Source organism: Ursus maritimus, unplaced genomic scaffold (assembly GCF_017311325.1).
Source record: "Ursus maritimus isolate PB19 unplaced genomic scaffold, ASM1731132v1 scaffold_12, whole genome shotgun sequence".
In the NCBI taxonomy this organism is placed as follows: domain Eukaryota; kingdom Metazoa; phylum Chordata; class Mammalia; order Carnivora; family Ursidae; genus Ursus; species Ursus maritimus.
Genome location: NW_024423564.1, coordinates 4,346,456 through 4,358,776, shown reverse-complemented (window position 1 = coordinate 4,358,776; position 12,321 = coordinate 4,346,456).

Here is a 12,321-nt window from a genome sequence, read left to right as displayed (position 1 = left end):
CAGTCTGTGGCTTTGATTTTCATTGTCTTTACAGTATCTTTTTGGAAAGAAAAACTTAAAAATTTTTAAATGAAAACAAATATATAAATATTTTCTTTTAGAGCTCATGTTTTTTGGGTCATATCTATGAAATCTTTGCCTAACTAATGCCATCAAGGTTTCTCCTATTTTTCCTTAACATTTTAATAGTTTTAGAACTTATATTTAAGTCTATGGACCATTACAAGACAATTTTTTTCTTTTTCATATAAACCCAGTGCTCATCATAACAAGCGCCCTCCTTAATACCCATCATCCATCTAGCCCACCCCCACCCAGTTCCCTCCATCAACCCTCACTTTGTTCTTTAAGAGTCTCTTATGGTTTGTTTCCTTCTCTCTTCCCCCCCATATGTTTATCTGTTATTTTTTTTTTATTCCACATATGAGTGGAATCATATGGTATTTGTCTTTCTCTATCTGACTTATTTCGCTTATGGTCATACATTCTAGCTCCATCCACGTTGTTGCAAATGGTAAGATTTCATTCTTTTTGATGGCTGAGTAATATTCAATTGTGTGTGTGTGTGTGTGTGTGTGTGTGTGTGTACCATTTCTTCTTTATTCATTCATCAGTAGGTGGAGATGACTTTTATGTAGTACACATAAATTGTTTTGGCTATCCTAGGGCTTTTGAATCTCCATATCAATTTTAGAATTAAATCATCAACGTCCTTTCAAGAAAACCTATTATTTTGATTGAGATAATGTATCATCTGTAAAGAAATTTGGAATAATTAACATTTTAACAATATTGAGTCTATATGCATAAACATACATAAACAAGTCCTCAGCTTTGTTCTTTTCAAAGTAGTTTTGTCTATTCTGAGTCATTTGCATTTTCAAATAACATTTATTTTTTTTCATATAACTTTTAGTATCTGCTTGTCAGTTTCTGAAGAAAATGTGCTGGAATTTTGATAAGGATTGAATCAAAGCTATAGATCAATTTGGAAAGAATTGTCACCTTAATAGTGTGTCTTCCAATCCAGGAACATTGAATGTTTCTCCCTTTATTTAGATGTTTTAAAACAGTCTCTCAGCAATGTTTTCTAACTTTCAGTGTACAAGACTTGCATTTCTTTTGTTAAATTTATTCTTAAACATGATATTCTTTTTAGTGCTTTTATGAACGAAATTATATTCTTTTTAAAAAAAGATTTTGTTTAGTATTTGAGAGAGAGAGAGAGAGCACGAGCAGGGGGGAGGGGCAGAGGGAGAGGGAGAAGCAGACTCCCCATTGAGCAGGGAGCCCAACATGGGGCTCAATCCCAGGACTCCGATATCATGACCTGAGCTGAAGGCAGACACTTAACTAACTGAGCCACCCAGGTGCTCCTGAGATTACATTCTTAATTTTATTTTCAGATCATTCACTGAAGTTACATAGAAATATAATTGATTTTTGTATATTGATCATGTATCCTATGACCTTGCTGAATTCACTTATTAGGAGGTTTTTTCTGTTGTTGTTATTTGTTTTGTAGATTCTCTTGGATTTTCTATGTACACCATCATGTCATCTACACATAAGTACTATTTTGTATCTTTTTTTTCTTATCTGGATGCCTATTCCCCCCCCTTTTCCTTCCACGTTGTGTTGGTAAAAACTCCAGAACAATTTGAATAGAAGTGATAAGAGTAAACATTTTGCCTTTTACCCAATCTTAGCCATGAAGCATTCAGCTTTTCACCATTAGGATTAATGTTTGCTTCAAGGTTTTTTTCTTTTTTTGTAGATGGACTTTATCAGTCTGAGGAAATCTATTCTACTCCAAAAATTTTTTAGAGTTTTTAACATGAATAGCCGTTAGATTTCTGTCAAATGCTTTTTCTGTGTGTATTGAGATTTTCATGAGGTTTTTGTCCTATATTGTTTCAATATGTTGTAAAACATTGGTTAACTTTTGTTTGTTAAACCAACCTTGCATTCCTGGGATAAATCCCACTTAGTCATGGTGTATAATCTTTTTTATATGTTCTTTTATGTTGTCTCCTGATATTTGCAACTGTACTCATGGGGGATGAGGGATATTGGTCTGTAGTTTTCATTTCTTGTGATGTTTTTGCCTGGCTTTGGTATGAAGGTGAAACTGGCCTCAGAATGAGTTGGAAATGTTCCTTCTTGTTTTTTGGAAGAGCTTGTGGAGTAGTGGAACTGTTTCTTCTTTAAATATTTGAAAGAATTTGCCAGGGAACTTATGTAGGCCTGAGCTTGTCTTTGTGGAAAGATTTTTTTTTTAAGTAGGCTCCATGCCCTTGAACTCAAGACCCTGAGGTCTGTACACCCTACTGACTGACCCAGTCAGGCACCCCTGTAGGAAGATTTTTAACTTTGAATTTCTTTACCTATTTCTTTACTTACGTAAATTCAGATGTTTTATTTCTCCTTGAGTTAGTTTTGATATTTGTGTTTTTCTAGGAATTTGGCCATTTCATCTAAGTTATCTAATTTGTTGACAAAGTTTTTCATAATATTCACTTATAATCCTTTAATTTGACTTGGAACATTTCTTTTCTAATACAGGCATTTAAAACCATGAAATTTCCTCTAGGTACGCCTTAGCTGCATGTCATAAATTTTGATACATCATGTTTTTATATTTATTCAGTCTAAAATTTCTTTGATCCATGAATTATTTAGAAATATGTTATTGAATGTCCAAATATTTGTGGAGCTTACAAATTTTGTTCTGTTGTGATTTCTAATTTAATCTTATTGTGGTCAAGAAACATACTTTGTATGATTTCAATTCTTTTAAATGTATTATTGCTTTATGAGGTAGTATGTGGTCTATCCTAGGGAAAATTCCATGTTCATTGAAAAGAATTTATATTCTGCTGTCATTGAATGGAGAATTATATAGATATCTGTTAGGTCAAGTTGGTTGATAGTGTCAGTATACTTTATACGATTGCTGGTTTTCTGTCCAGTTGACCAGTTTTTAAATTGAGAGTGCAGTATTGTCTCCAACTATTATTGTATTACCTATTTCTCCCTTCACCTTTGTCAGTTTTTCATTCATACATTTTGGGCACATTATTTTTATATACATATATACGTACAATTATTATAGCTTACCTCTGAATTGAACTTATGTCATTATAAAATGTCTCTTTTCTCTCAAGCAGGCTTTTTTTTTGCCTTGAAGTCTATTTTTCCTAATATTATTAGTGTAGTCATTCCAGTTCTTTTAGTTACTGTTTGCACGGATTTTTCCATCCTTGTACTTTAACCTATTTCTGTTTTTGAATCAAAAGTGTGTCTTTAAACTAATGAATCATCGAGCCTTACATCGAAAACCGGGGATGTACTGTATGGTGACTAACATAATATAATAAAAAATCATTATTTAAAAAAAAAAGTGTGTCTTTAAAATTGGATCGTTTTTTAATCTAGTCTGACAACTTCTGTCTTTTATTTGGAGTGTTTAATCCACTTAATGTAATCACTGAAATTGTAGGATTTACATCTGCTATTTGACCATTTGTATTCTATGTATTTTATGCATTTTTTTGTTTCTCCAGCATATGTGTTAAATAGATGTTTTCAAGTATACCATTTAAATTCCTTTATTGCTTTTTTGTTTGTTTTGTTTTGGTGACTGCTTTTTTAAAAATGGATTTTATTCTTTAAAGAAGTTTTAGGTTCATGGCAAAATCAAGAGGGAGGTATGAGGTTTCCCATATACGTGGCTTTTTTTACTATATGTTTTTAAGCTATTTTCTTAGTGCTTGCTATGAGGATTGCAGTATGCCTCTTTATCTAAATCAAACTAGTTCAGATTTATTCTAACTTCATTCCAGTAGTAGAAACTTTGCCCCATTATAACTCCCTTATCTTCCTATTAGCTCATTAACACAGACTTGTAGTTATTCTTTTATATAGTAGTCTTTTAAATCAAGAGAAGAATTTAAAATACGTATTATAGGGGCGCCTGGGTGGCACAGCGGTTAAGCGTCTGCCTTCGACTCAGGGCGTGATCCCTGCATTATGGAATCGAGCCCCACATCAGGCTCCTCCGGTATGAGCCTGCTTCTTCCTCTCCCACTCCCCCTGCTTGTTTCCCTCTCTCGCTGGCTGTCTCTATCTCTGTCGAATAAATAAATAAAATCTTAAAAAAAATACGTATTATAATGTCTTCTGTATTTACTTATTTAATTACCTTTACTGATACACTTTGTTTCTTATGTGGAGTTGTTACCCTCTAGTGTCCTTTTTTTTTTTTTTTAATTCTATTTATTTATTTGACAGAGAAGGAGAGAGAGAGAGAGCACAAGCAGGGGAAGTGTCAGGCAGAGGGAGAGGGAGAAACAGGCTCTCTGCTGAGGAGGGAGTCCAAGTGAGGCTCAATCTTAGGACCCTGAGGTCATGACCTGAGCTGAATGCAGATGCTTAACTGACTGAGCCACCCAGGCACCCCTCTAGTATCCTTTCTTTTAATCCTGAAGGATTGCCTTTAGTATGTCTTGTAGGACAGGACTGCTTATGATGAATTATTTCTGCTTTATCTGTGAATGTCTATTTCTCCTTCCTTTTTTTTATTTTGAAATAATTATATTCAAAAGAGTTGTAATTATAATACAGAGTCTGTAATGATATCCCTGTGACACTGTTGATTTTGATAATTGTGTCTTCTTTCTTTCTTTGTCAGTCTTATTAAGTTTGTCAATTTTATCAATCTTTTCAAATCACCAGATTTTTTCATAATTTTTTTGCTATTATTTCCTGTTTTCAGTTTTATTGATGTTTGCCCTGATCTTCATTATCTCTTTCCTTCTCCTTGATTAGGGTTTATTTTACTCTCCTTTTTCTAATTTTCTTTCTTTTTTGGTGTGTGTGCGTGTGTGTGTGTAGTGAGAGTTAAGATTAATAATTTTAAACATTTCCTCTTTCATAATGTCAGTATGTAGTGCTATAAATTTCCTTCTCAGCACTGCTTTAGATGCATCCCAGAATGTTTGATATTTTGTATTTTTATTTTCATTCCATTCAATATATGTATTAATTTCCCTTGAGACTTCTGTCACTCATGTACTATCCAGAAGTGTGTGGTTTGGTTTCCCAGTGTTTGGAGACTTTACTCTTACTCTTCTGTTATTGATTTCTGGTGTGATTCCATGTGGAGAGAGAACATACTGTGTATGATTTCAATTGTTATAAATGTAATAAAGTTTGTTTTATCATCTATCCTTGTGTATATGCTCTGTGGGCACTTGAAAAGAAGATGGTATATGCTGCTGTTGGATGGGGTGTTCTATAAATGAACATTAGATCCTGTTGGTTGATGACATTGTTGAGTTCTTTGACATCTGTGCTGATTTTCTGTCTAGTTGTTCTATCAATTACTGAGAGATAAATATTGAAGTCTTCCACTATAATTGTGGATTTGTTTATTTATCCTTTTAGTTCTATTTGTTTTGTTTAACATATTTCAAAAGTCTGTTTTTTGGTGCATGCAGACTTAGAATTACTTGATCTTTCCAGTGGAATGATTCTTATCATGATATAATGTCTCTCTCAATTACCGGTATTTTTTTTTTTTTTGGTCTGAAATCTAATGTTAATACAGCCATTCCTGTTGGTTTTTGTTAATATTGGCACAGTATATTTATTTTCACTCTTTTACTTTCAACTTTATTGTTATTTTTAATGTGAGTTTCTTATAGACACATAATTGGGCCATGTGTTTTTTAGTCCAGTGTACCAATCTCTGTCTTCTGTTGGTATACTTAGTCCATTTAAATGTAATATACATATAGATATATTAGGAATTAAGCATGTTATTTTATTTTTTTATTTTCTATTTCTCTCTTTTGTTCACTTTTCTGGATTTTTCCCCCTGCCTTCCTATGAATTACTTTGCATTTTTAAAATAAGAAATAGGAAGATCAATAGGAGAAGGAAGGGAAGAATGAAGGGGGGTAAACAGAAGGGGGAATGAATCATGAGAGACTGTGGACTCTGGGAAACTGAGGGCTTCAGAGGGGAGGCGGTGGGGGATTGGGATAGGCTGGTGATGGGTATTAATGAGGGCACATATTGCATGGTGCACTGGGTGTTATACGCAAATAATGACTCATGGAACATTGCATCAAAAACTGGGGATGTACTGTATGGTGACTAATATAACAAAATAAAAATTATTAAAAAATAAATAAACCATAAATATAAAATTCCATTTTTATATATCTATAAAGTTTTGAGTGCATCTCTTTGTATAACAATTTTAGTGACTGTTCAAGGTATTATATTATATATGCATAACTTTTGTTATAATTACACAGTTCTCTGAGGTTCTATTAATTTTTTCAGTCTATTTTCTTGCCGTTGTTCATATTGATTAATTTCTATTGTTTTATTTGGACATTTTCTGATTCTTTCCCCTGTCACCACCATTCAGCTATTGTACTAATCCACTGCATTTTAAAATTTTGGTTATTGTATTTTTCAGTTCAAAAATTTTCATTACTTTTTTCTTTGTATCTTTCTTTGCTGGGTTCCATTTCCCCACCCCCACCCCTGCCCCACCCCAATTATTTTAGGCATTTTGTAATTGCTTGGTGACGTGGTTTTATGATAGCTTCTTTAAAATCTTTGTCAGATAGTTTTAACTTGTGTCATCTTGGTGTTCGTGTTTATTGATTGCCTTGTCTCATTAAAGCTGAAGTCTTTCTGGTTTGGGGTATGATAAATGAATTTCTTATTGAAATCTGAACATTGAGTATTGTTATGAAAATCTAGATCTCATTTAAACCTCTGTTTTCACATGCCACCCCTGACACCACCCTAGCAGAGGCAGAGTGCTGCCTCATTACTGCCAGATGGGCGTGGAAGTCTAGGTTTTCCACTTGGCTTCTATTGCCACTTGGTGATGGGTAGGGGAATCCTCTTTACTTCTAGGGAGGAGTGAGAAATCTGGCTCCCTACTAGGCCTCCACTGATACCACCATGGCTGGAAGTCAGGCATGCCTCATTACTGTTCCTCACATGCACTTCATTGATACTGTGGTGGGTAATCTTGTGTGGTGGTAAAAGTTCTGACTCCACTTGGCCTTCTCTAACACCATCCAAGCAAGGTGGGAAAGGGCCTTTTATTACCTTCAAGTGGGAGTGGAAGTAAAAGCTCCTCACATAGTCTTCACTGATACTGTAGGGAATAGGGTTGCAACTAGACAGTGTGCACTTCTATTCTCCCCACTTGGTCTTTGCTGGCAGGTTTGGGGTTGAGCCTGTTTTTTTCTGTGGTGCATAGCTAAAGTAGAGCAGTTATTATCTAAAAATTTTCTGTCTTCATATGCTGCACTTTTTCTGGTCTTAGACTGGAGAGAGCAAGTTTTTGTTTTTGTTTTGTTGTCCATACCCATTGGTATTTCTGGGTTGCCAGCACTTAGTCTCAGGTATATATAAGACAGAATTCTCACCAGAGATTTTACTGTTATATATTTCCTCAGGTCCCAAGGTTCCTAAACAGTCTGCCTTCTTTCCACCTTTTAGAGTTTTTTTTTTAAATGTTTTCTAATATAAATATCCAGGTATGTGTATACAATGGAATATTATTCAGCCACAAAAAACCCTGAAATCTTGTCATTTGCAACATGAATGGACCTGGAGAGTATAATGCTAAGCAAAAAAGCCAGTCAGAGAAAGACAAACACGGTATGATTTCACTTATATGTGGAATTTAAGGAGCAAAACAGCCAGGGCGCCTGGGTGGCTCAGTCGTTAAGTGTCTGCCTTCGACTCATGTCATGATCCCAGCGTTCTAGGATGGAGCCCTGCATCGGGCTCCCTGCTCAGTGGGAAGACTGCTTCTCCCTCTCCTACCCACTCCCCCTGCTTGTTTTCCCTCTCTTGCTGCCTCTCTCTGTCAAAAAAAAAAAAAGAAAGAAAAAGAAAAGAAAAGAAACAAAACAATGAACAAATAAAAAAAGAGAGAGAGAGACAAACCAAAAAACAGACTCTTTTAATTTAAATTCAATTAGCCAACATGTAGTACCTCACTAGTTTCAGATGTAAAGTTCTATAATTCATCAGTTGGGTATAACACCCAGTGCTCATCACATTATGTGCCCTCCTTAATGCCCATCACCCAATTACCCCACCCCCCCACCTCTTCTCCAGCAACCCTGTTAGTTTCCTATTGTTAAGAGTCTCTCATGGTTTTTCTCCCTCTCTGATAATTTCCCATTCAGTTTTCCCTCCCTTCCCCTATGATCCTCTGCACTGTATAGTCCACATATGAGTGAAGCCATATGATAATTGTCTTTCTCTGATTAGCTTATTTTGCTCAGCATAATACCCTCCAGTTCCATCCAAATCTATGTAAATGGTAAGTATTCATCCTTTCTGATGGCTGAGTAATATTCCATTGTGTGTGTGTGTGTGTGTGTGTGTGTGTGTGTGTATACATATGCACACACCATATCTTCATTATCCACTCATCTGTCAATAGACATCTGGGCTCTTTCCACAGTTTTGCTATTGTGGACATTGCTGCTATAAACATTGGGGTGCAGGTGCCCCTTCAGATCACTACATTTGTATCTTTGGGGTAAATACCTAGTAAGCAATTGCTGGGTCATAGGGTAGCTCTATAAAAGACAGATTCTTAACTATAGAGAACAAGTAGATGATTACTAGAGGGCATGTGGGTGGGGGGATGGGTAAAACAGATGAAGGGGATAGAGTATATTTATCTTGATGAGTACAGGGTGATATATGAAAGTGTTGAATTACTATATTGTATATCTGAAACTAATAACACTGTATGTTAACTACACTGGAATGAAAGTAAAATAAAATAAAATAATAAAATAAAATATGTGCACAGAAGATATATGTGTGTGGCTTTTAGCTCTACTTAATGGAAGGCATAAGGAAAAAGTATTTATACTTTATCTTTTGAGGCAAAAACTTCCATATTTTATTCCAAAGGCAATATTCCTTTTTGTGAATATAGAATTCTTCATTAACTTTTTTTAAAAGATTTTATTTATTTATTTGACAGAGAGAGACACAGCCTGTGAGAGAGCAGGGGGAGTGGGAGAGGAAGAAGCAGGGTCCCAGCAAGGCAGGGAGCCCAATGCTGGGCTCAATCCCAGGACCCTGGGATCACGCCCTGAGCTGAAGACAGACACTTAATGACTGAGCCACCCAGGCGCCCCTAACATTTTTTTTTTCTTTCAACACTTTGAATATGTTATCCCACTGCCTTGGTGCCTTTATAGTTTCTGATGAAAAGTTGGCTGTCAATCTTATTTATGATCCCGTGTATGCGATACATTATTTTCTTTTGCTACTTTTAAGATTTTCTCTTTGTTGAAGACATACAGATGGCCAACAGACACAGAAAATATGCTCAACACCACTAATGTAAATAAAAACACATGAGATATCACCTTACACCTTTCAGAATAGCTAGTATCAAAAATATAAGAAATAACAAGTGTTGGCAAGAATGTGGAGAAAAAGGAACCCTCATACACTGTTGGTGGGAATGTAAATTGGTACAGCCACTGTGAAACAGTATGGAGGTTCCTAAAAAAATTAAAAATAGAGATACCATATGATCCAATAATTCCACTACTGAATATTTACCCAAGGAAAACAAAAACACTAATTTGAAAAGATATATGCACCTCTATGTTTATTGCAGCATTATTTACAATAGCCAAGATATTGTTCATTGATAGATGAATGGATATGGAAAATGTGATATATATACATATATGTATACACACACACACACATGCACACACAATGGGATATTATGCAACCATAAAAAAGGATGAGCTCTTGCCATTTGTGATAGCATGAATGGACCTAGGGGGTATTATGCAAAGTGAAATAAGTCAGACTGAGAAAGACAATACCATATGATTTCACTCATATGTGAAATCTATAAAACAAGTAAATAAACAAACAAAAAGCAGAATGAGATCTATAAATACAGAGAACAAACATGACTGCCAGAGGGGTAGGAGGTGGGGGATGGGCAAAATGAATGAAGAGGAGTGGGAGATACAGGCTTCCAGTTATGGAGTGAATGAGTCATGGGAATAAAAGGCACAGCATAAGGAATATAGTCAATGATATTGTAATGTATTGTTTGGTGATAGATTGTAGCTGTACTTATTATGAGCATAGCAAAATGTGTAAACTTGTCAAATCACTAATTTGTACACCTGAAACTAATGTAACATTGTGTTAACTATATTCGAATTTAAAAAAAATTAAAGAAAGATTTTCTCTTTGTCTTTGTTTTTCAAGTTTGACAATGATATGTCTAGGTATGAATGTTTTTTAGTTTATTTTAATTGGAGTTTCTCGAGCTTCTTGCATGTGTATATATTAGTTTCCCAATGCTGCTGTAGTAAATTACCACAAATATGGTGGCTTAAAACAACTCTGGAGGTCAGAGTCGGCAACATGCTTCACTAGGCTAACATCAAAGTGTTAGCAGGTCTGTATTTTTCTAGATGCTGCATTTTTTTTCTACAGAGAATTGTTTCCTTTCTTTTTCTAGCTTCAAGAGACTGCCTGTATTTCTTGGTTTGTGGTACCTTCCTCTATCATGAAATTCAACAATTGTTACTCAAATCATTATCACATTGCATCCCTGTGATATTTCTACCTCCACCTTATAAGGATCCTTGTGATTACATTAAGCTCACACAGATAATTCAGGATAAATTTCTCATCTCAAGATCCTTAATTACATCTGCAAAATCCCTTTTGCCATGTAAGTTAATCTATTATGGGTTTTAGTGATTATGGACATGGACATCTCTGTCCATTTGTCTATCACAGTATGGAATAAAATTTTTTTTCAGTCAGATTTGCAAAGTTTTAAGATATCTTGTGCTTTATTCTAGTTGTTAAAAACTGGACATTTTAGGGTTGAAGATATTGTAACAACTTTGGAATCAGATCTTCTCTCTGTCCCCCAATTCCACTATCTTGCTTTTCTTTTCCTATTTGCAGTTTCTTGTTTCATGACTTTCCTGGATTGGTTCTGTTGATTTTTTATTTCTTGAAGTAAAGCCACTGAGTTCTCTGATTTCTTTTTAAAAGTTTTTGTTTTTACTTATGAGTCTAGGTTTCTAGGAATTACCCCTTGGTCGGCTCAGTTTAGTGATCAGCCAATGACTGGCCAGATAATTTCTTTAAATGATCCGGGAAGTTTTCACCTTTTACCACGAAGATGTGTGTGTGAAGGCAAATCTTCACATCTAAGGTAGTTTGCAAGTTAGCTGTAGTTTCCACTTTTTGCTTGCAAAGGGTCACCCAAATGTAAGTTACTAAGCCCTCTCTGGTTTTTCCTGTCCTTGCACATCTTCCTGTGTATGCATGTGCAGTCTTCTAGATCTTCTAGAACCTCAGGAATGTGAGAGCTTTTCAAAGTTCCTTGTGGTCTATAGTTTCTCTTCCCTAAATTTCCCTTTTAAACTTCGGGCCAGATTTTTTGTCATGGGCTGAATCGTGCCCTCTGTCAACAAATCCATATGTTGACACCTTAACCATTTGAGTATGGGACTGTATTTGGAGTTAGGATCTGTAAGGATGTAATTCACTTAACGTAAGATCATTAGGGTGAGGTCTAACCCAATATGGCTGGTTTCCTTATAATAAGAGGAAATTTGGACAGAGACCATGTGAAGACACAGAGAAAAGATGACTATCTACAAGTCAAGGAGAGAGGCCTCAGAAGAAACCAATCCTGCCAACACCTTGATTTAAGACTTCCAGCCTCTAGAGTTGTGAGAAAATACATTTTTGTTGGTTTGTTTAAGCCATCTAGTCTATGGCACTTTGTTATGGTGTCCTAGAAAACTGATACACTCCTCTTTTCCCCAACTAAATCCACAGTTTCAACTAACTGCAATGTTAACATTTCCAGCTGATTGCTATTGTTTTCCGTAACTCCTATAAATAGAACTTCTTCCATGGAGCTGAACTTCAAGTTAGGTAAAATGTTGATAATGCCCTGAGAATAGGTTTTTTCCCAGGGAGCTTCTGAAAATATTGTCAAAATAGCGACAGTTCTTAGGGGATAGGGCATTTCACAAAGCTCCAAACAGATCAGCTGACTCTACTGCTGCTGATTCTTCACAGCTATCACCCTGGTGCTGGGTGGGTGGGAATAGTTGCAATTAAAACACCACAGGTGCCATTGTCTTATGAAGTTCAGTAGTTTTCCTTGAATAAATGCTTTTCAATTTATTCCATGCTGTTAAAGGTTAGTTTCTGAAGTCTAAAATGATTGAGTTCTATTGTTTT